Consider the following 23,102-nt stretch of genomic DNA (forward strand, 5'->3'; position numbering starts at 1 on the left):
GACCGACTCTGAGGGGCCATACAGACCATTGTGAGGACTTTGACTTCGATTCTGGGGGAGATGGGGAGCTATTGAGGAGTTCTGAGCAGAGGAGTGCTATGATCTGACTTGAAGTGAACTACTTTGACTGCTGTGATCCAGGCAAAAGATGCTGGCAGCTTGACCAACAGGATAGCAGGGCAGCTTGTGAGAAGTGGTTAGATTCTAGATGCATTTTTAAGCCAGAACTGGTAGGATTTGTTAGTCAGATCTTTGTTTCCCCATGTTATTATATAGAGTGAAAGGCAGAGGGTTTCCTTCCTATAGTCCGTTGGTTCTGAATTGAATTCTAATGCATTTAATTACTCACCTAAAAATAAATAATTTTCAAGGTAAATAAATGCATAGATTCTTTACCCAAATCACTGGTTCTTCCTAAACACAGACTTAATGGCCGACTCTTTTGCCATACAAAAAACACAAAAGATCTTCTGGACTCACACACACACACACACACACACACACACACACACAGCATAGCACTATCCTTGCTCTTAACAGGCTTTTGAGGGGAAAATGACTTGTGTTCCACTTTAAGCTCACAGTCTAGCTGATGAAACAAAATTACTGGACCAGAGACACACCACACACACAGACACACACTCCTACCCCTATGGAGAGATCCCTGAAAGTCATGAGAATCACAGCTGGAACAAGCCATTGTTTCAGATGGGTGTGTGTTCATCTGTATGCAGGTGTGCTGAAGGGGTGGCAGGAAGTAATTAACAACTGCTATACTAATTTTAGTCTAAACATGTACATAAGTGGTTAGAGAAGGCAAAGCTGAGATGATTGTATAGAAAAGGTGAGATGTAAGCTAGGAGTGGAAGGATCGTTAGGATATGAATAGCTGGAGATGAGGAGGCAGAAGACATTCTTGTGGGGTCTCTTCTGCACCTTCTCCTACTCTTTCCCTAGAGAGTCTTATTTAGGTGATGCTCTGTTAGGGAAACCAGCTTTAGGAAGCTGTGTCGCTTCTACTCTGAAGCAGTAGATTGAAGTTAAATCTTTAGAGCAGACTAATCTTTGGTTTGGTTAGCTGCCAGACCCCAGTTTAGTGGTGTCAGACTATGCTCTTCTTTTTGGATCATCATAGATCAAAGAAAATCTTCTTGGGCAAATCTTGAAATTAAGAAAACATTGGGATTGTGCTCCATATCCTGTTCTTTGTTTTTATTCTTACACCTTGTCCTTCCACCAGTCTTCCTTCCCCTCCTCTCCATTTGCACTCAGCTCTCCTATAACGCCATACATGTGTTTCAAAAAATCATCAAGTTATGTAAAATCACACAATAACGACCAAATGGTTTATGGGAAAAACACAGGGGTTAGGAGCACAGCACACAAAAACTTCATCAGTGACACAAACAAGAATATAGGAACCTAATGAAAACAGTGGTGTAATATTATATATCTTAAATAGCTAAGAAATACATAAATACTACAACAAATACAGCATTTTACCGTGAAAAAGACCTGAAGTTTGGTTGTGAAAGTGAACATCAGAAGAGTTGCAGCTTGTGAGTCATGGTGAAGTGCTGGAAGGAAGGTTGTCTGAAATTGGAAGGAAAATTATAACAAACACCAGATGTGGATGAGTGTAGCTCATAACACACTCAGTGAACCGAGGTAGCTGGGCAGGGGTTGAGGGGTGTATGTACATGTGTGTTACATATATTCCTCTGTGGCTTGTTTCATCTGGGTGCAGTTTTCTGCATTCACCTAGTGTTTCTTATAGATAAAATCCTGCATAATGTGAATTATGTGAACATAATTCACATTATGTTCACGTTGTTCCCTGGTATGTCAGTGGCATTGGAATAAATTCTCATTTTCAAAATAAGCATTGTAGTGGAACCAACTGTACCTTGTTTTATCTTTATTATTAACTAGCACCTTATTTTCCCCCTACTTTATTGTTCTGTCCTCATCCTCATAATGTGCAAAATTTTTCTTATTTTTACAAAGACTGATTTGGAACATCTGTGAACCAGGTAATTATTGAATATTGTCTCTCTCCAGGCTGCTTGTCTGGGGTGTGGCAAGTAAAAAGGTTTTGAAGCCATGGGTTCTGCCCTTACATAGCTTCAATATAAGGAACCAAGCACAGACATTTGAAGCAAAACAAAAGTTCTTAAAAAGTAACAATAGGGACTTCGCTGGTGATCCAGTGGTTAAGACTCCCTGCTTCCACTGCAGGGGGCGCAGGTTCAATCCCTGGCCAGGGAAACTAAGATCCCACATGCTGTGAGGTGCAGCCAAAAAAAGAAAAAGAAAAGAAAAGAAAAAGTAACAATATATTATAGAATTAATGCATCAGTGCTAAAGAGGGTAGAGTTAGTAAAGTAAAGCTTCTTACAAGGTAAGAATTTTGATCCAGATCTTAAGCAAAGTTACGAACATGGATTAGACAAGTAAGGAACTCCTAACACCCAGAGAGAATGTGGAAATCCCCCAGGTTTTTTCTTTTTCTTTGTTTCATTCTCATGCTCCAGCCACCAAGTGATCTTATGGTGGCAACAGAAGCTGCAGTGGGAGTCACCAAGAGCCAAAACACTCAGTTACTCCCCCTCCCCCCCCCCCTTAAGGAAGGAAGGAAGGCGGTAAAGCTTTCTGGCTAGCTGCTGGGAACTAGAACGTACCATAGAGATCATAGACGGACACAACCTCAGGGAAAGTGACCCCATAAAGTTGTTTGTGGGCTTTGGAGCTCATCCCCCAATCTGAAAGGAAAGGATCTGAGCCTAATCAGCATACCAAAAACTTTGAGAACTGAAATAAAAGACCATGACCCAAAACCCAGATTGACTTCTGGGTGGTGTACACATGGGACAGATATAAAAAATGCTGCAACAGTTTTGAAAGCTGAACTGAGATCAGGGCCACAGTCCACAGAAAGTGGGTTGGAACTCACAACCCAAACCTAATGAAGTCAGTTGCCTGCTAAAACAAAAACATCAACATTGTCCATATGATTTAAGTAAGACCCATAGACTCATACTATTCAAAATGTCCAGGATACAATGCAAAATTACCTGGTATAAGAAGAACCAGGAAAAGCCCAACTTGAATGGGAAGGAAAAAAAAAAACCAAAAGTCAACATTGAAGTGACACTGATGTTACAGTTATATGACAAAAGAAATAGGAAATGTAAAGAAGAGCCAAATAAATACATTAGAACCAAAAAATATGGTAACCAAAGTTTAAAAACTCACTGAGTGTGCTCAGTAGCAGAATGGAGATGACACAGGACAGAGCCAGTGAACTTGAAGATAGATCAGTAGAAATTATCCAATATGAAGGAGAGAGAGAAAGAGACAGAGGGGTTGAGCAGAACAGAGCCTCAGGGACCTGTGGGACAATAATAGAAAGTCTAACATTCATATCATTGGAGTCCAAAAAAAAGAGGAGGAGCACCAGGCTGAAAAAAATATTTGAAGAAATAATGTGAAAATTTCCCAAGTTTGGCAAAAGACAAACTTACAGATTCACAAAGCTCAGTGAATCCCAAACAGGATAAACCCAAAGAAATTCACTCCTGAACACATCATAATCAAACTGTTGGGGGGAGAAAAAAAAAAGGTCAGAAATCTTAAAAACAGCCAGAGAAAAATGATGTGTTATAAGGGAAAATTATTCAAATGATGACTGTTTCTTATCAGAAACCATGGAGGCCAGAGGAAGTGGAACAGTGTTTTTAAAGTGCTAAAAGAAAAGAATTATCAACTCAGATTTTTTTTTTCCTAAAATATTTATTTATTTATTTATTTTATTTATGGCTGTGTTGGGTCTTCGTTTCTGTGCGAGGGCTTTCTCTAGTTGTGGCAAGCAGGGACCACTCTTCATCGCGGTGCACGGGCCTCTCACTATCGCGGCCTCTCTTGTTGTGGAGCACAGGCTCCAGACGCGCAGGCTCAGTAATTGTGGCTCACGGGCCCAGTTGTTCCGCGGCATGTGGTATCGTCCCAGACCAGGGCTCGAACCCGTGTCCCCTGCACTGGCAGGCAGACTCTCAACCACTGCGCCACCAGGGAAGCCCCCTGACTCAGATTTTTTAATCTAGCCCCAAAAAAATCTTTAGGAGTAAAGGTAAAGAAAGACATTTTCAGATGAGGGAAAACTAACAGAATTCATTGCCAGCAGACCTGCTCTGAAAGAATTGATAAAGGAAGTTATTCAGAGAAAAGGGAAATGATACTGGAAGGAAACTTGGAACATCAAGAATGAAGGAAGAGAAAAAGTAATGGTATACATAATAGACTGTTTTTCTCTTCTTGAGTTATTTGAAATATATTTGATAGGTGAAAGCAAAAATTGCAGCATTGCCTGCTAGGGTTTTCAGTGTATGTAGGTCTAATATGTGAGAAAACTACAACATGGAGGAGGGAAAAGGGACCTATGTGGGTTTTTATGTTCTACATAAAGTGGTAAAATTTTGATTCTAAATTAAGTACTTACGTTGTCATCTTTAATGATGAACTTTACAAAGAGATGTTGTCAAAACCACAGTTAATTTAATTAAATAATTTAAAAACGTTTGAATAACCCAAAAGAGGGCAGGAAATGGGAAAGAGGAAGGAAAAACAGAGAACAAACAGAAAACAAATAATAAGATGGTAGACCCAAATCCAAACATATCAATAACTACATTAAATGCAAATAGTCTAAATGTGTATACACCAATTAAAAGAAATTATTAGAATGTATTTTTTTAAATGATGCAACTATAAAATGTCTTCAAGAAACTCAGTTCAAATATAATGATATAGGTCGGTTAAAAGTAGAAAATGGCAAAACGTATACCATGTAAACACTAATCAAAAGAAAGTTAGAGTTGCTATATTAATAGCAGAAAATTAGACTTCAGAGCAAAGAAAATTGCTAGGGATAAAGAGGGATTTTACATAATGAAAAAAGAGCTAATTCACTAAGAAGAGATAACAACCCCAAATCTGTGTGCACCTAACAACAGTGCTTCAAAATACCTGAAGCAAAAACCGGCAGAACTGAAAGGAGAAATAGACAGTTCATAATTATACTTGGCAATTTTTATCACACCTCTCTCAGTAACTGATAGAAATATTGGATAAAAAATCAGCAAGTAAAAATTTATCCCTCTTTTGATAATTATTTTAACTGGTATCTCTGCTTTCTGAAATACTTGAGAGGTTTCTCAAGCCAGAAGAAGTTTGGAATTTCTTTCTCCCTTTATGTATCTTTTGACTCTGTTGTATTCCTAATTCAAACAGAGACTTTGAGAGTCTTTGTCACAGTTCAGGTATGCCCTATAGACTCTTTAAATATCATTTTAAATTATATCATATTAATTAACCATCTTCTATAGGCTTTTCATTGTTTCTAATATTCTACTATTACAAATCTTGATCATACCTAAAAAGTAACATAAAAATTAAAGATAATATAAAGTAAAAATAACACTAAAAATAATAAATCCTTAATAACATCAAAAAAAATCAGCAAGGATATAGAAGAACTGTCAACCAATGGGATCTAATTGATATGTATAGTATACCCCACCCAACAATAGCACGATCCACATTCTTTTCAAGTGCACATGGAACATTCAACAAGATAGACTATATTCTGGGTCATAAAAAGAACTTTAATGAACTTAAAAGAATTGAAATCATACCAAGTATATGCTCTAACCATAATGGAATTAAATTAATTAGAAGTCAGTAAGAGAAAGATAACCGGAAAATCTGCAAGTTCTTGGAAATTAAACAACACACTTCTAAATAACACATGGGTCAAAAAGGAGGTCTTAAGGAAAATTAGAAAATATTTTGAACTGAGTGAAAATGAAAATACAACATATCAAGCAGTGATTGAGACAATATATACTGTGATGCCTACCATAATACAAAGTAGGCCAATTACCGATATTTGAATGCTTATACCATTATTTATGCATCATGGACACATACAAAATCTGTAAAATACTCAAGTAGCAAGTGCCAAGGGATTGTATATTGACCCAGTTGGTAATATAAGTCAGTTAATTTGACAGTTAACTATTAAATAATCATGCTGTCAGAATCAGGTGAGGATCAAAGGGAGAAAGTAAAAAAATGAACACAGTAGGATGATGCACCTAAAGCAGTGCTTAGAGGGAAATTGATAGCATTAAATGTTTGTATTACAAAAAAAAGAAAGGTCTCAAATCAGTAATCTGAGTTTCCACTTTAAGAAAATTTTTTTGAAAAGCAGGGCACAATAAACCCAAAGCAAACAGAAGGAAGGAAATAGTGAAGATAAATCAATTAAATTGAAAGTATAGAAAAACTCAGTGAAACCAAAATCTGAATATTTGAAAAGATCAATAAAATTGATAAACCTCCAGCAACGCTGACAGAGATAAAAAGAGAAAAGGTACAAATTAGTAATATCCAGAATGCTAGACCTCCACAGACTTTAAAAGCATAATAAGGGAATACTAAACATATTTGACAATTTAAGGATAGCGGACCAATTCCTCAAAAATCAAAAACTATAAAAATTCATCCAAGATGAAATAGATAACCTCAATAGTCCTATATCTGTTAAGTAAATTCATAATTGAAAAAAAATAAAGTTGGAGGAATTAATAATCAATTGTAAGACTTAAAATAAAGCTATAGTAATGAACAGTGTGTAATTGGCAAAAAGATAGAAACCTAGACCCATGGAAGAGAATAGAAATAATAGACTCAAACAAGTGTGGCTATTTGATTTTTGACAGTGATGCAAAAGCAATTTAATGAAGAATGAATAGCCCTTTCAACATGTAATGTTGGAAAAGTTGGGCATCCATATGCAGAAAAAATAAACTTTGAGCTAAAGCTCTTACCTTATACAGAAATTTAAAAAATATATCATAGGTCTAAATGTATCAATAAAACTATAAAGCTTTAAGAAGTAATACGTAAGAGAAACTCTTCATGACCTAGGGCTAGGTGAAGAGTTCTTAGACATGAGATCAAAATCATGATTCATTAAAAAAAGGAAAAATCTTGGCAAGATAAAAACCTTTGCTTTGGAAAAGACACTGCTAAGGGAAAGAAATGACAAGCCACAAACTAGGAGGAAATGTTTACAAATCACCTATCCAACGAAGGACCTGTATCCAGTATATGTAAAGAACTCTCAAAACACTCAGTAAAAAAAAAAAAGACAACCAATCCAATTTAAAAATAAACAAAAGACTTGAACAGATTCTTTACCAAAGAGGACATAAAGATGACAAATAAGAATGTGAAAAGTTGTTTCATTATTAGCATCAGGGAAATGCAAATTGAAACCCTGACAAGATACCACTCCATACTTATTGCAATGGTTAAAATACAAAATACTGACAATACCAAGTGCTTGTGAGGATGTGGAACAACAGGAACTTTCGTACTTGTTTTGCTGGTGGGAATGTAAAATGGTGCCTCCAGTCTGGAATACAGTTTGACAATTTCTCATAAAGATCAATATACACTTTCCATATGACCTAGCAATCCTCTTGGGTATTTACCCTAGAGAAATGAGAATTTATACCCATATAAAAACGTGTACAGAAATGTTGCTAAGTAACTGAATTCATAATAGCCCAAAACTGGAAACAACTCAAACACACTTCAATGGGTGAATGAATAAACTGTGGTGCTTTCATACCATGGAGTATTACTCAACAATAAAAAGGAACAGACTACTGATACACCCAACAACTTGGATGGCTCTCAAAGGCATTATGCTGAGTGAAAAAAAGCCAGACTCAAAAGACTACATACTGTTTAATTCCATTTATATGGCATTCTTGAAATTTCAGAACTAGAATGATCAGTGGTTGTCATGGATTAGAGAATGGTCTGAATACAAAGGGACAGCAAAGGGGAGTTTGGGGGGTGATGGAACTGTTGTGTATCCTGATTGTCATGTGTGTTACATGTGCTAAAAGTCATAGAACTGTACCCCTCTCCCAAATCAATCTTACTGTGAAATTTTTAAAGGTAAAGTTAAAGAAAATCAGGGGACTTCCCTGGTGGCGCAGTGGTTAAGAATCCGCCTGCCAGTGCAGGGGATATGGGTTTGAGCCCTGGTCTGGGAAGATCCCACATGCTGCGGAGCAGCTAAGCCCGTGTGCCACAACTACTGAGCCTGCACTCTAGAGCCTACGAGCCATAACTACTGAGCCCATGTGCCACAACTACTGAAGCCCACATGCCTAGAGCCCGTGCTCTGCAACAGGAGAATCCACCGCAATGAGAAGCCTGCGCACCGCAAGGAAGAGTAGTCCCCGCTCACCACAACTAGAGAAAGCCCGCGTGCAGCAGTGGAGGCCCAACGCAGCCAAAAATTTTTTTAATTAATTAATTTTTTAAAAATTAAAGAAAATCAAATTTCTGTGGCCTGGTGATAAAAAGATATAACTGTGCTTCAAGGATAAATCTTTTCAGATACAAGGGTATATGTGGAGACATAGAGCAAAAAGACCGCCTTTTACGCAAAGAAATTAGATGAATTAAATGTCCGGCATTGAGGTTACATGAGGTAAGTTCCAAAGCTGCCACCTTGAAAACACAGCCCACCTAAATAGATGTGTGATTGGGAGCCCCTGCTAAGCTTTTTGTCAAGAAATCTACTCAAGGAGAAAATATTCAACTATGACAAAAATCTCTTTTAAGGAACAAAACATTAATATTCTCATTGCTAAAGTAAAAACAAAGGGAGGTCTTTACTAAGCCCAGATTTTAAGAAATAGATGGGATAGGTTTGGGCATCAGAGTGTCAGGCCACTCATGCAGGTTCTAACCATTTAAATAAGAAAGTAAAGCCTTGAAAACATGACAGAGTTTTGAATGGGAAATTCGGGATTTTAGAGCAGGGTGATTTTTGTTTTTAAAAACAATGGTAGAGTTCAGGAAGCTCTGCATTCTTTTATGCAGTATAGACATGTATTTGCTTATAGTTACCATTCTTCTGTCTTATTTATTGAGGGGGGAACACAGCCATCATGGAGAAAAGAGAATCTCAGTCCTGGTTTGTTTTTATCTAGCCAGCATTCTGGAACCCCTTTCACACATACCCCTTCCTGTCAGTTAAAGGTGATCATTTAAAAACAAACAGACCACAAAAATAAGAGCACAAATTCTAAATTTTGTAATGATAATTGAAAATGTAAATTAGTTTCAATCATGTTCCTTTTGTTCTCCTGGTTTGAAATTACTGGTTAAGGTTATTTTACATTCACAACTGTTAAACAGTGTGTCTGAGTGAGGTGAAATAGATTAGGGTGGAGTAATATTGGTGGGTGGGACCTCCCACAGGCCTGTGTATGACTGAATGCTCAAGCTGCCTCCAGGCTTCTGCCCACTTATGCCAGCTCTAAAGGGGAACAATATTCCAATAAAGATGTTTTCTTTCCTTTTATTTTATAATGGCTGTGATTTACACCGTTCCATATTAGGCTTAGCAAATTAACATCCTCATCTTCAGCTGATTGATGTACCAATTTGCCCTTTTCATTTCTTCACAAAACTAATGGGCCTATTTGGAGAACATAGGGCTCTAGCTCCTACATTCTGCATATACCTCGTGGGATTTTGTTAGAATTAAGAAGAGTTTGAAGTTGTGTTCTATGGGTGAGGCCCCTGACCTTATCCAAAGGTACCCCTGGAGTATTTCCACTATTACCTGTTTTATTTATGAGGTTCCTCTATTAAAGTTCATCTATAACAATAGGTTCTATTACTGAGAAAATGTTTGAAAACCACTCATCTGGAAAGATGAAAGTCACAAATAACGAGAACTTGAATTTTTAACCAGTCATCTCCACTTGTCCCTCTGAGCCTTTATTTAGATTATTGCTAAAAAAAAAAAACATTTGCCTGATTTCATGCTTTACTTACTCAATATTGGAACAGTGTTTATTGAATACCTGCTATATGCCAGTACCATATTTCAGGAAGGTGTGTTACTTTTTCTCACTTTGCTGGTTGAAAAACGGCTGAGAAGTGAAGTGGCCCAAGGCAGGAAAGAGGAAGAACAAGGAAGCGGACTAACTGCATCCAAATAATTGAGCACCACAGTGTGTATATCCAAGGTGGTGGTGACTCAAGTGAGATAGGTGAGCGGTGACAAACGATTTGAGAGAAACAGACCTGCTGGAGCTCAAATTGAGACACTTCGGTTACAGTCATTGAGGATTACAGAACAAGTGGAGCCAGGAGGAATGCAGAAGAAACGAGACACTTTTTCATGTCGATGCAACCTGCCAAGGAATCCAATAAGATGCAGGTATAATGTAGGCTTAGGAACTAAGGAATGGTTCATTGTTGATCCTTGAACTTTCTGTGCAAACGCCAGATAGAGTACGATAGAGCATGGGAGATAAGACCGAAAAACAGTGGAATAGGACCTAAATCTGTTGCGGCTGGGATGAAGCCTATCCCAGGTACCTGAGGACAGTTTTTAAAAGGGGAGAGAGAGCGTTAGTGGGATATATTATCAAAGGGCATCCCATGCTTTGAGACCTAGATGTATAGAGCCTGGGCAGGATTTTTGTTTCTGTTTTTCTGATTTTTCCACATATAATTTCCTAGGTCTCAAATCTTTGTTAAAAAAAGTTACAGGAAATTACTGTTTCCTTCCTTTTTAGGTGAAAGTAGTCAGGAGAGAACACGTTCATGCCTGTGCATTTTATTCCAAGGAAAGTCCATTAGCCAGTTTGTGTTTTGCTTGTTTTAACACCTCTGTATAGAATGGTTTGGTTTCCTATTGTAAGTAGAAGGTGGCCTAGGTAAGCTTTCAGTAGGAAAGACTGGGTCTTGAATACAAGCAAGGCTAGTTTCTAATTAAACAAGTGTCTAATACTGTAATTTCTAATGCACTATAGAAAGAAAGGGCAAAGAGCAGCCAAACTAGTTTTTGTTGGCTCTGTTTTTGCAGTGCTAATATAATTCTGGCAAGTTGGAAGAATTCAGATGAGGAATTAGTGAATTACATGTGCATGTACATTAATACCCTTCCTTTTGTTACTTTTTTTTCGTTGTGAAAATTAATTTACTGACATTGGAAAAGTATAACTACAGTGACTTGTTACTGAATAACTTCTCGTACAAAACATGGAGGAAAATCATAAGACATCTATCTACCATGAGTCGTTTGGATGTGTAATGAGTTTCAGTAACTAAATTATGTTAATAGCTACCTGAAATTTCCTGTAGGACATCCAAACCATTGGACTCCAGTAAATTATCAGTAAGAGAATTTAATTCTTATCTTGTATTTTGATGGTGGCTGCTTAGGATGGGGAGTCTGTGGCCTTAAAGCCTAGTGGCCATGTTAGGTATAAGTTATATGGATTTATTTCATTGACTGAGCTGACTAGAACAGTATAACAACCTAACGTAGTCTGACCAGTAGAACTGAATAGTATCAAGAACTGAGTCTTAACTAATGAACTAGGAGAACAAGGGAGGCATAAATGTTAAATCCGTTTATAACATCAATTATAAGACACACCACTGATTTAGTAACAGCCTTTCAGGGGAGAAGAAAATTGTTAGCAAAGACAGCAGTTATAAGAAAAATCTTTGTTTCAGAAACATTCAAATGCGATGATAGGTGTCTTAGAATCAAGGCAAGAGTATTACCGAGTATAACGCTTAAATGATAGCTAAGGTGAACTGAGTGCTTACCATGTGCCAGACAGTACACTTGTGCCAGATACTTTATATGCATTATCCGATTTAATCCTCCCAAAACTTGCATGGGTGTTTTACAGATGAGGAAACTGAGGCTTGGAGAGGTTGACTCATCCTAGGACTCTGCCTACGATAAATGTCAGAGCCAGGATTTGAAGGAGAGCCTGTCTGACTGCAGAAGCCACACAGTTATCCACTGTTTGGTGTATTTACCCTTTATCATTAATATAAGACCTTATGCCAAAAAGCAAGATGGAAAGGAGTCAGCCAAGCCCTCTCCAAAATCTACCTCTTCACTTTCTGTTAAAGTAGTAACTGACCTCCCCTAACAACAAACAAAACAAAAAACACCCCACCATTTCTTGAATATTCCTCAGCATCATTATATATGTGAGCCTGTGGTATTCTGTGACGCTGTCAATCATTTTAAAACTACATTCATAGCTACAATTTCTGTCTTCTAATAGCTTATAAGGTGTATAACCTCATTATAGGCTGACATACAGAGACAGTAGAACAAAACAGAGTATCAAGATACATTAAGTGTTTTTTGTAGCCACATTTAACCAAAAAAAGTTTTAAAGCAAACATGCTACCTACTGTTTCGGGCACTGTTGTAGGCATTTTCTCTATTTAAACTCTTAATCTGCACCATAATCCTATGAGGCACTGTTGTCATCCTTCTTTTACAGATGAGGAAATGGAGAATGTGGTTAGATGCCTTGCCCAAGATCACGTATCTACTAAGTGGTAGAGCCAGGATTTGAATTCAGACTGGTTCTAGAGTCTGTGCTCTTAACAACCACACTGTACTTGCCTCATTTCATATTTTCACATTTAACAGTTTAAAATACCTTGGCTTTACTTAGCACCTTTCTTCTAAAGAGCTTATGTTGTTGGCGTCTTCATCCTCCCTATGCCAGGATCTTGGGAGTCCTGAGATATTTATGATAGGATCTCTATCCTTAAGGAGGTTACAGTACCTTAAACAGAACTGCTATATTAGCTACGAAGAGATTAAAAGTGAGGAAATATTTTGTCCTCTTTCAGCCTATTGGAGAGGTAGAAATCAAGTCAAGTCTTTGTTTATAGTGATTGGTACTGAAATCTTACCACTCCATCGTTGTTTTTTTTTTTTTAATTTGCTTACATAATCAAAGACTTTTACTCAGAATTATAAGAGTATATTGTTTGGCCTTGGCTCTTGAATGAAGTTCACCAAAATTAAAAAAGAAAAAAAAAAGATCAAGTTCTTGCAGGTGCCTATTTGGTTTATTTCAGGAAACTTCCCAAAGGCAAGTATTCATAGCTAATAAAAAGTTACAAGACTCACTTCCAATTACTTACCACTCGTATGTCAGGTACTATACTAAGTGTTTCACACATATTATCTCATTTAATCCTCATAACAGTGCATTGAGGTGGAGTTTCTCCCCCCCCCCCCATTTATAAATGGGAAGAGAGGTTACTTGATCTCTCTGAGCCTTAGTTTTTCCATTTGTTAGACAGAGGAAAGGAAAGGCTCTTTACGTTCTAATAGGAATTTCTGTGTCCAGATGAAATTTTTCTCAAGTGTATGCACAGAGATCTGTGTGGAACATAAACTTTACTTTTAAGAACTCAGATTTTGACATCTTTCCGATCAGAGACGCAGTTTCTGAAAGGTGCTTCTCAGAATGAAGGTGAGCAAAAATTAGAAAATTAAATTGTTAGACAATTAAATTGTTAGAAACAGACATTGTGTCCCCAGTGCAACCATGATACACATTGGAAAGCTTTTTATTTGGCTTGGCCAGTTTCTCCTTGCAGCCTCCACCTCTAGCCCCCAGGCCAATGCCCTTGACTTTGGCCCTGTGCTCCAGCCACTTCGACTCACGGTGGGCTGTGCCCTAGTCATGGCATTGCCATAGCCTAACTGCGTGAGCAAGGTACCAGGTGCCTATAATAGACTGCTTCTCTGGTGCACTAAGCAAGTATTTCAGGTTGAAAACTATCCACAAAAGAACCGATTAACACGCAGAATGACATTGTTGAAAGTGCATGAATGAAAAGTGGCATATTACAAAGATCAAGGGGCTTGGACACTGAAAACCTGGGATCAAGTCTTGGTTCTGCCCCTTACTAGCTGCATGACCTAGGGCAAGTCCCATAACCTCTTTGAGTCTCAGCTTCCTTATCTGTAAAATGAGGATAATCAGAGTAGCTAGTTCATTTATTGAAGATCAAATAGGAGAAAGCATAATGCAGGGGAGATGGAGCTGAAAACTAGAAAGTGTCAAATGGATATTAATACGTCATGCTAAATTTCATCAAGCCTCTCCTTTAGCGTAGTGTGATTTAACACATCGATAGCATTCAGGAAATCTCTGTCCACTTTAAATAGCATGCATGTATGTACTTTAAAATTGTACCTCAATTAATCCTACACCAGCATTCAGGCCAAGATATAAGATGCCATTTGGCAATAAAAAACCTTGATTCTAGCCACGAACCATCATTCTAATTTTGACTCCATCAGTTTTTCTAGGAGGTTTTCAAACTGGCCATTACTGCCCCCTTCACTGACCAGATCTGGGATCATGAACAGGTGACTTCACCTTGATGAGCTCTGTCAAATAGGGAAGATAATTCTAGTTTCCCTCCTATGTGACAGAGCTGTTGTGAAGATCAAATGCTTTGAAAAGCCTAACATACAAGTGCAAGGGACATGAATTTAAAATTGAATATGATCATCTGAGACCTCTCAGTGTAGCATAGAAATTAAAACACGCAAATAATTCTGTTAGGAAATGGAAGGTAAACATGCCATTAAAAAGTTAGGGAGAGGGCTTCCCTGGTGGTGCAGTGGTTAAGAATCCGCCTGCCAGTGCAGGGGACACGGGTTTGAGCCCTGGTCCGGGAAGATCCCACATGCCGCGGAGCATCTAAGCCCGTGAGCCACAACTACTGAGCCCGTGTGCCTAGAGCCCGTGCTCCACAAGAGAAGCCACCGCAGTGAGAAGCCCGCACACTGCAACAAAGAGTAGCCCCCGCTCACCGCAACTAGAGAAAGCATGAGCGCAGCAATGAAGACCCAACGCAGCCAAAAATGAAAAACTTAAAAAAAAAATTTATAAAAAGTTAGGGAGAGTGGCTTCCATGAGAAGGGAGTAGATAAATGGAAATATCCACATTTGACTGCAATGCAGTGTTGGAAAAGACACACCCACACCGGGCTATATGCTCCTGCAATCTTATCCTGTTTCTCTCATTCTCTGGTATAGCTTTAGCAGCTAGAACAGTGCCTGGCATGCAGTAGATGCTCAATTTGTTCAATGAATGGACAGCAGAGCACAGTGACTAGTGGTGTGAAGGGAGGCTGACTTTGGCTTGCCTTGGGTCGGCCATAACAGCCTTGTCCTAGTTCTCCATCTGAGGTAGAACGTGTTCTGAGACGTCACCTAAGCCAGAGTTCGCCTTAACATCCAGGTCAAATTACAAGGTTAAGATTTCATCCTAAATGTTGCATCAATTTATTTACAGTAGCCGTGTGCATTTATTTTAGTGACTGTTGATATTGCTCATCATAGACCCTTAGGGGCCAGTTATTAAGGTATTAGAAAGCTGACCAAACATTCTAGATGTCGATTTTGCCTGTTTTTGTGGGGGGGGGGGCGGTGGGTTGGGAAGTGGTAGAGGAGTTTTATTTTAGCCAGATTAGATATATTAGGCGAATGTGCCAGGGAAACAAAGTCAAAGTAGTTTTCAGTCTAGTTTAGATCTAGAAAGAAACCCTAGAAACTGGTCTAATCTAGGAAACCATTTTTTTCCAAATAAGATTTCATGCAGAATCCCCGACTATAAAAAAGATAAATAAGATTTGTATCAATATAGGTGTCTTTTAACTTTATAACTGTTTTTTTTTTCATTTGTCAGTGAGAACACCAGTTAATATGTTGGGATCTTACATGTCTTAAAATTTGGGAGGTAGTACATGTGAATATGCCTGTTTTGAATTTTTTACAATGAATATATAATCAGTGAAATCAGAATGAAACATTTGGAGAAGCCTCTGAGGCATGTGGACGGAACATACTTGAAAAACACTGATCTAGTGCTACTTGTCCATACTATAGATATGGAGATTGAAGCTGTAATCTAGAGAACCTCATTCTGTCTCCACGTTCTGCTTCGTGGTATGGTGATGTTAATGACTTCAATGAATCTGAACATAGTTGACTACTTCAGTACTTCCAGATATCAAGGGTTTCTCCTACTTGCATAAATGTTTCTAGGCCATCTTATGGTTCCAGTGGAATCCAAGGTGACTTACAAACCTTTATTTTTATATTATTTCTTCTGGTTAGAAATTTGTATTTACATTTCTCATTCTGATGTTAATACATGATTATATGTAGGATGGGGGCAAATTGAAATCTTTTGGGGTTTTTGTTTGGTTTTTGGCATGGGGTTAACCTAGAAAATATGACATTTAAAAAAGGAAAACTTCTGAAGGAAGGGCAGTAAATTCAAGGTAGAATCCTAGAATTGTCCCCAGTCCCAGTGAGGACCTCATGGCCAGTATTTGGGTATTTCAACATCTGCAGCGTTAAAGCCAGCCCTGTCTCCTAAGATGGAAATTGCCATGTGCAGAATGACTTGATAGAAAATGGTGTACATTCTATATAATCTTCTAACAGCAGAATGCGACCAGTGGCACTTCCCTAAAAAAAATAAATTACCCGAAATTTGCAGCACATTCATATTCAATTTCATCACAGCAGATGCTCATTAGTATGTTGTTATTAATTGGTATTCACTTTAGGTTTTGTTTAAAATGAAGATAATAATTAGGTTTTAATTACTGCATCATTCGTTGGGGGGATGTTGTCTGTGGGGAGAGGCAAAGAGTGAAATGCCTCTTAAAGCACTGAAATAGTTCCTGATGCTTATTCAGCACCGTGTGCTGCTGAAGACATTGAAAAATAACTTCATCTTTACCAAAAAAAAAAAAATAGGGCTAGGATTCTAAAATGAAGAAATTGCTGTGTGTGTGTGTTTTTTAAATAAGCCCATCGTTATCAAGAACTCACTGTAAATTGTCTACTTGATGGACATACTGAATCAGATGATAATGTGCACTACCATTCTTCCTAATCAAATTACCAAAAAGACTTCTTGGAAAAGTAACCCTCACAAGCGGCTGATTAATGAAGTGGTGGCAATGTTTTGTATTAGAACTAATTGAAGTAATCCAAATAAGTTATTTCTGTAGCCTAAGGAAATAATTTCCTTTGCAAAGAAGTACAGTGGAGTTGGCAATCCAGTATTTTTTTCACCCTCTGTTGTTCTCTATTTGCCAAAAAAAAGCTAAGTTAATATAGATATGGCAAATAAAATGGGTAGAAAACCAATTTTATTGAGTGGCAGGAAAAACAAGAAAGCGTATCTCAGTCTTTTTGTAATCAAGACTAGTAATTTATATAAGGCTTAAAGGTGTATGGAAATTGAGGGGTACTGGAATTCTAAAGGCATATGTTAACTAAAACAGTAGAGATAGCAGGTTTTTTTTTTAAGCTATTTCTTTTTTAAAGGAACATTTATTTATTTATTTATTTATTTTTTATTTATTTAGGCTGTGTTGGGTCTTCGTTGCTGCGTGCAGGCTTTCTCTAGGTGTGGTGAGCAGGGGCTACTCTTCGTTGCTGTGTGTGGGCTTCTCACTGCGGTGGCTTCTCGTTGTGGAGCACAGGCTCTAGGCTCTCGGGCTTCAGTAGTTGTGGCACGCGGGCTCAGTAGTTGTGGCACACGGGCTTAGTTGCTCCGTGGCATGTGAGATCTTCCCGGTCCAGGGATCGAACCCGTGTCCCCTGCATTGGCAGGCGGATTCTTAACCACTGTACCACCAGGGAAGTCCCTATTGGAGTATAGTTGATTTATAATGTTGTGTTAGTTTCAGGTGTATAGCAAAGTGAATCAGTTATACATATGCATATATCCACTTTTTTTTACATTCTTTTTGCATATAGGCCATTACATAGTATTGAGTAGAGTTCCCTGTGCTATACAGCAGGTTCTTATTAGTTATCTATTTTACATATAGTAGTGTGTATAAGTGGTATGTATGTGTGTGTGAGAGAGATGGAATATTACTCAGCCCTAAAAAAAGAATGCAATAATGCCATTTGCAGCAACATGGGTGGACCTAGAGATTATCATACTGAGTGAAGCAAGTCAGACACAGAAAGTCAAATATATGATATCGCTTATATATGGCATCTAAAAAAACAGGTACAAATGAACTTATTTACAAAACAGAAGTAGAGTCATGGATGTAGAAAACAAACTTATGGTTACCAGGAGATAAGGGGGGGGAGGGATAAATTGGGAGATTGGGATTGACATATACATATTAGTTCGTTATCTTTACAACATTCCTGAGAGGTTTATTAGCCTCATTTTATAGACGAAGAAATCGATGTGTAAATAGGTTAAGCATTGTGTCCAAGGTCACCCAGTCCTTTAAGTGGCAGAACTGACTTTCAGACCAGATTCAGTCTGACCCCAGAGCCAGTCTGCCATGGGGAGATATACACAGGAAATGTTAGAAATCATTTCAAGGGACTAGTGTTGTGTCATTAGGTCATATGTTGAGGCTCAGTGAGAGGTGGGAGATGGGTTCCATGAATCCCTTCCTTCCACAAACCTTCCTTGAGGGCCAACCGCATGCCCGGCTCTGGCCTCGGCACCCACAGTGCACAGGGGACTACACACAATCCCTGCCCTCAGGAGTTCACATCCTAGGAGACGGGAGGGTGGTCACACCGGTAAGGACGACTGGAGTGTGTTCTCTGGGCTGGAGGGGTGTGGTGAGCCATGGGATTCTAGAGGAGAGGTGACTAGGTTTGTCAGGCACAAAGTGGGCACACCGAAGCATGGAGGCACGAAGGCTTCCCAGAAACTGCAATGACTTTGAGGTCTGGTGAGGTAGGTAGAAACTGAGTTGGGTCTTTAGGCAAGGCTGAAAGGATGGGCCTGAAAGGGAGGGCAGAATTGCCTGGGCCAGGGCACAGAGGAGGGAGGGAGCACGCGGCCTGCCCGCCTGGAACAGAAGGTGGGAAGGAGCGGGGTGGGGCTGTGGCCAGGCTGGCAGTTGAGGAGCATGTGGAGAACTCTTGAGAGTGGGCCTGAGGAATTGAAATTCTATCCATGGTACTCCATGGTCTCTGTCAGTGCCGGCAGGGTTTAGAGTTCTGAATCTGCTTTATGCTGCGATGCCTAGAGTAAATTCTATCTTCATCTTTTGCAAAGTAGTGGGGTTGAATACACCATCATTGTATTTTAAAGTTATAGTCAGTGCTGGTTTATTTGTGCTCATAAAAGAGGAAGAATGTTTGTTTAATGATCAAAAAATACTTTTGGAGTACGTTTTGGGTTTGGGGGCAGCCTATTTTCCTTCCTGGTTTGATACTATTCAGGCTTAAACCAAATGAATTTGACTTTTATGAGTTTATACCAGTTGATGTGAGAAGGCAGGCCTTGAATGTTCTAGGTTGTACAAGGAAGATCACTTGAGTTTAAGATTTTGCTGTGGCTAATCTCTAGGGTCGTGAGCCCAACTCTTCACACCCCAAGGAATTTAATTCAGGGGCAAGTTATATTTATTTTCAAGTTGATACCAAGATAGTTTTAGCTAACTTCTTCTCTGTCCCTTCAGATGAGGCCAGGCAAGAGAAGACTGGTTATCGCCATACAGCAATCTTAGAAAGCTAAATTAAAAGACTGTGTTGTCAAAGTAGTTCAAAAGAAAGTCAGTTGAAAATCAGCCACTTTGGAAACAGTTTGGCAGGTCCTACTAAAGCTGAACATTTGCATGCCCCGTGACCCACCATTTCCACTTCTAGGTAATGGAAATCAACAGAGATGTACACATACGTACTTCAGAGGTGTGTACAAGAATGCAGGTAGCAGCACCATTCTTAATAGCCAAAAAGCTGGAAACCATTTAAATGCCCTTCATCCATAGAATGGCTAGATTATGATATATTCATTCAGTGAAATACTTTATGGCAGTGAGAATAAACAAACTCCCACTACCTGCAACAACGTGCATGAATCTTACAAACATAATGTTGAGCAAAAGAAACCAAAGAGAAGAGAATGCAAACTGTATGATTCTATGCACATAAAGTTGTGTGTGTGTGTCTTTAAGGCAATTCTGTTGTGTTCCTTAGGTGGAAGTTGGGGAATAATGGGAGGAGAACAAGGGCAGGCTTCTGGGAGGCTGGTAAAGTTCTGTTCCTTGTTCTGGGTGCTGATTACAGAGATATGTTCACTTTGTGCATCAAGCTATACACTCATTATTTGTGCACTTTTGGTGTGTAGATTACAGTTCAACAAAAAGAACAAAAATCCAAAATGCAAGTTAGGTTTAACCCTGCCCTGTATTTATGTTAATGAAAATATATCCTATCCTAACCTTGCAGTAACTTGCTTGAACAAGCAAGCATCTTCCTCACAGTGATTCTCAAGAAATCTTCTCAGGCTTTTTTGATTAGCGTAAATTCCTTGATCTCGAGCCAGGTTGGAGGGCTCTGAGTCCATGGTTCTAAAAGTATCTCCAGTACAGGTAATATGCAGGACAGCAGTTCTCTTCTCAGACTACCCACTGGAACTACATGGGAGCCCTTACAAGTGCCCATCCCCTGCATTCCCCCTTGCGTTCTGAGTTAGTTGTTCCAGGGCTGAGGTCTGAGCGTCAGTGTTTTTTAAAAGCTCCCCGGGTGAATCCAATGTGCAACCAGGTGAAGGACCACTGATCTAGGGCCTGAGATCAGTAATCTCATGAGAGACACCAGGGACTACAATTAAATGGAAACCAAACTACCTTTTCATCTGAAAGCACTGCTTTGGCTTGGAGAGAGAATGAAGTTTGCATTGTTTCTAACGTCATCTGATTATGGGATTCAAAAAGAATGCATTAAAAACAGTGGTATTAAACCATTTTCCTTTTCCCTTCATTTCTTCCACAGTATTTGCTAAGTACCTCCCTCTGTGCCAGGTATATCAAAGCGGAATTCCTTCCCTACCCCTGTGTATGTATGGGGCCCACACTTACTACTCTGTTAACACTCCGAGCAACTAACTTGAATGCAGAGTGCAATACACACGGTAGCTCTTTCAGCTCAGCATTGTCCTTACTAAATCACAGTTGGCCACTTTGGTACATGATGTTCTAACTATAAAGGAAGACTGAAAGAAGCCTAGGCACTGTGTTGAGTGCAATTTTCAAGGAAAGAGCAAGAAATCGAACATTTTAAACCAATAAGTGAAAGCTGGAGAGAGAGAGAAATGTTAAAATATCATCTTATTTTCTTGAAGTATTTTCCATCCAATCTTGTATCAAAATGGGCATTTAAGTGTGGGGAAAAAACCTGCTGAAGATCTCAGAGAAGACTAGAGGGTGTCAGGTTTCTTGATTAGAAAAATTTATCATCAAAGGCAAAAGAGAAAAGATGGTAATGATAAAAAAAAACCCTCTAAGTGATCACAAATTAACGGTGCAAAATCAAGAAAACAAAAGTAGGTGTTATTCTTGTTCATTTAAACTATAGTTTTCTCCGTTTCATGTGTGTTCTTTAAAACCACTTAATTGTATTTGACATTGAAAATCTAATAGGGCCTTTTGTTTTCAACCAGTTTACTAATTGCAAAATATGTCAGGAATCAAAAGGGCAGGAGGTGTTGGTATATTTTTTTAAAATATATAACTCCTTTTTAATTTTTTTCCCCTATTTTCCTTATCCATTTAAGCAGTGACTTTCAATTAGCCTGCCTACTGATATCAGGTCACTAAACTCCGTGGCTGACGCTTTATTCCTTCATGTGGGTTGTCACTCGTTTACTTCAGTTGGCTGGCAAAGGTTGTTGTATATCCATTACCAGCAACACAGCACTTTGCATTTCTGAATTGACAAGCAGCTATATTGACCCAGCGCTTATTATGGGTCAACAGCTGCGTTAACCAACGGAAGGACTGAGGGGCAATTAAAATGAATTGGCAAAAATATATCTTCCTAATTTACTCCAATTTGTTATTTATGCTAACATTGTATGGCTTCTATGGTGACACTAAACAGAATGGACCCAATAATGGCAATTAACATAAAAATATAATGGCTAATCAAATTGACAGCAACTGTTTCTCATCATCTCGACACACAATACATTATCAAAACAAACTATTATGAAGGAGGTAATTTCAGTGTTCTATTCAACCTGCAGCATGTGTGCAGTCAGGGAGATGTGTACCAGCAATTACTGCTGAATCTAAAAAACTAAACAAATAACTTAATCGCTGTCGTCCTCCTTTTTTTTCCCCCAGGAAGCAGTAATCAGGATTCACTAAAAATAACTGGTGTATAATAGTATAATGATGATGCATATTGTAGAATAGCTAATAAGAAATAAAATAGGCTTCTAGGTGTATACTTTTTAAAATAGGTTCAGGTAAAGAAAGAGAGACTCGTGGAAGGAATGCACACCAAAAAAGACAATAGACCTGGCTGATGAATAGCTCCATGTGGGTTATTCCTGCAGCCTCGTATTTATAGATACCATTTGTAATGGCCAAAGAAGTTTGAAATACACTAAATTTAGTAACAGATTTTATAATGGAGTGAGCAGGAAGGTCAGCCATTGAGCTCTAATAACTAAATTTCAGTTACTTCTGTACCCAGTTAAGTTGGCTGTAGTTTTTCATCATTAATAGCCAGTGAGGATCCTGGGATCTAATACTTGGTTATCCAAAGAGATTCCCTTCAAAAATAAGACCGTTTCTGTATCTAGTTGTAGATAGTGGTTTTCTTTTAGTTCCTAGTCAAATGCTAGTCTGTGGGTGCCACCTGACCCTGCTGCATGGATTGTACAAACAACGTGGTTATCGTGGCCATTCACTGATTCATTCATTCAACCAACGAACATCTGTAGAGTCCTTACTGTGAGAGTTAGCTTGTATGTGCTTTGTTACTGGTGCATAGTAGGTGCTCAATTGATGTTAGATTTCACATTCATCCAAGGCAGCAGGTGAGAACTGGTAACATGCTTGTCTTTTGAGTTTCTCATTTAAGAAGTTCTGAGCGTTGAGTTGTTTCACCTTGGTAGCACACCCCCATCCCCAAAGACGACACCAAAGCCCTAGCTCCTTGTCCTCTGGCATAAAGGGTTTCCCACCTATCTAATCCTATAGGAGGAAGGAAAGTATCAATAAGTTCCTAGGGCAGCCAATTTAAAAGAAATAGAAATGCATGTGAACGTGATTCGCCAAATAATTCTCACTTTGATTGTTGAATTGACTGCAGATGTTTTTCCCCACACAGGGCGAGATACAGTGG

At 38.7% G+C, this 23,102-nt stretch overlaps 1 protein-coding gene across 2 annotated transcripts in view; it reads left to right on the plus strand.

Annotated features, from left to right (window-relative positions):
* Window positions 1–23,102, plus strand: part of POLA1 (DNA polymerase alpha 1, catalytic subunit) — a 292,537-nt gene that overhangs the window by 204,692 nt on the left and 64,743 nt on the right. The gene's annotated exons all lie outside the window — the stretch shown is intronic.

The sequence above is a fragment of the Balaenoptera ricei genome, chromosome X, assembly GCF_028023285.1.
Source record: "Balaenoptera ricei isolate mBalRic1 chromosome X, mBalRic1.hap2, whole genome shotgun sequence".
NCBI classification, from domain to species: Eukaryota; Metazoa; Chordata; class Mammalia; order Artiodactyla; family Balaenopteridae; genus Balaenoptera; species Balaenoptera ricei.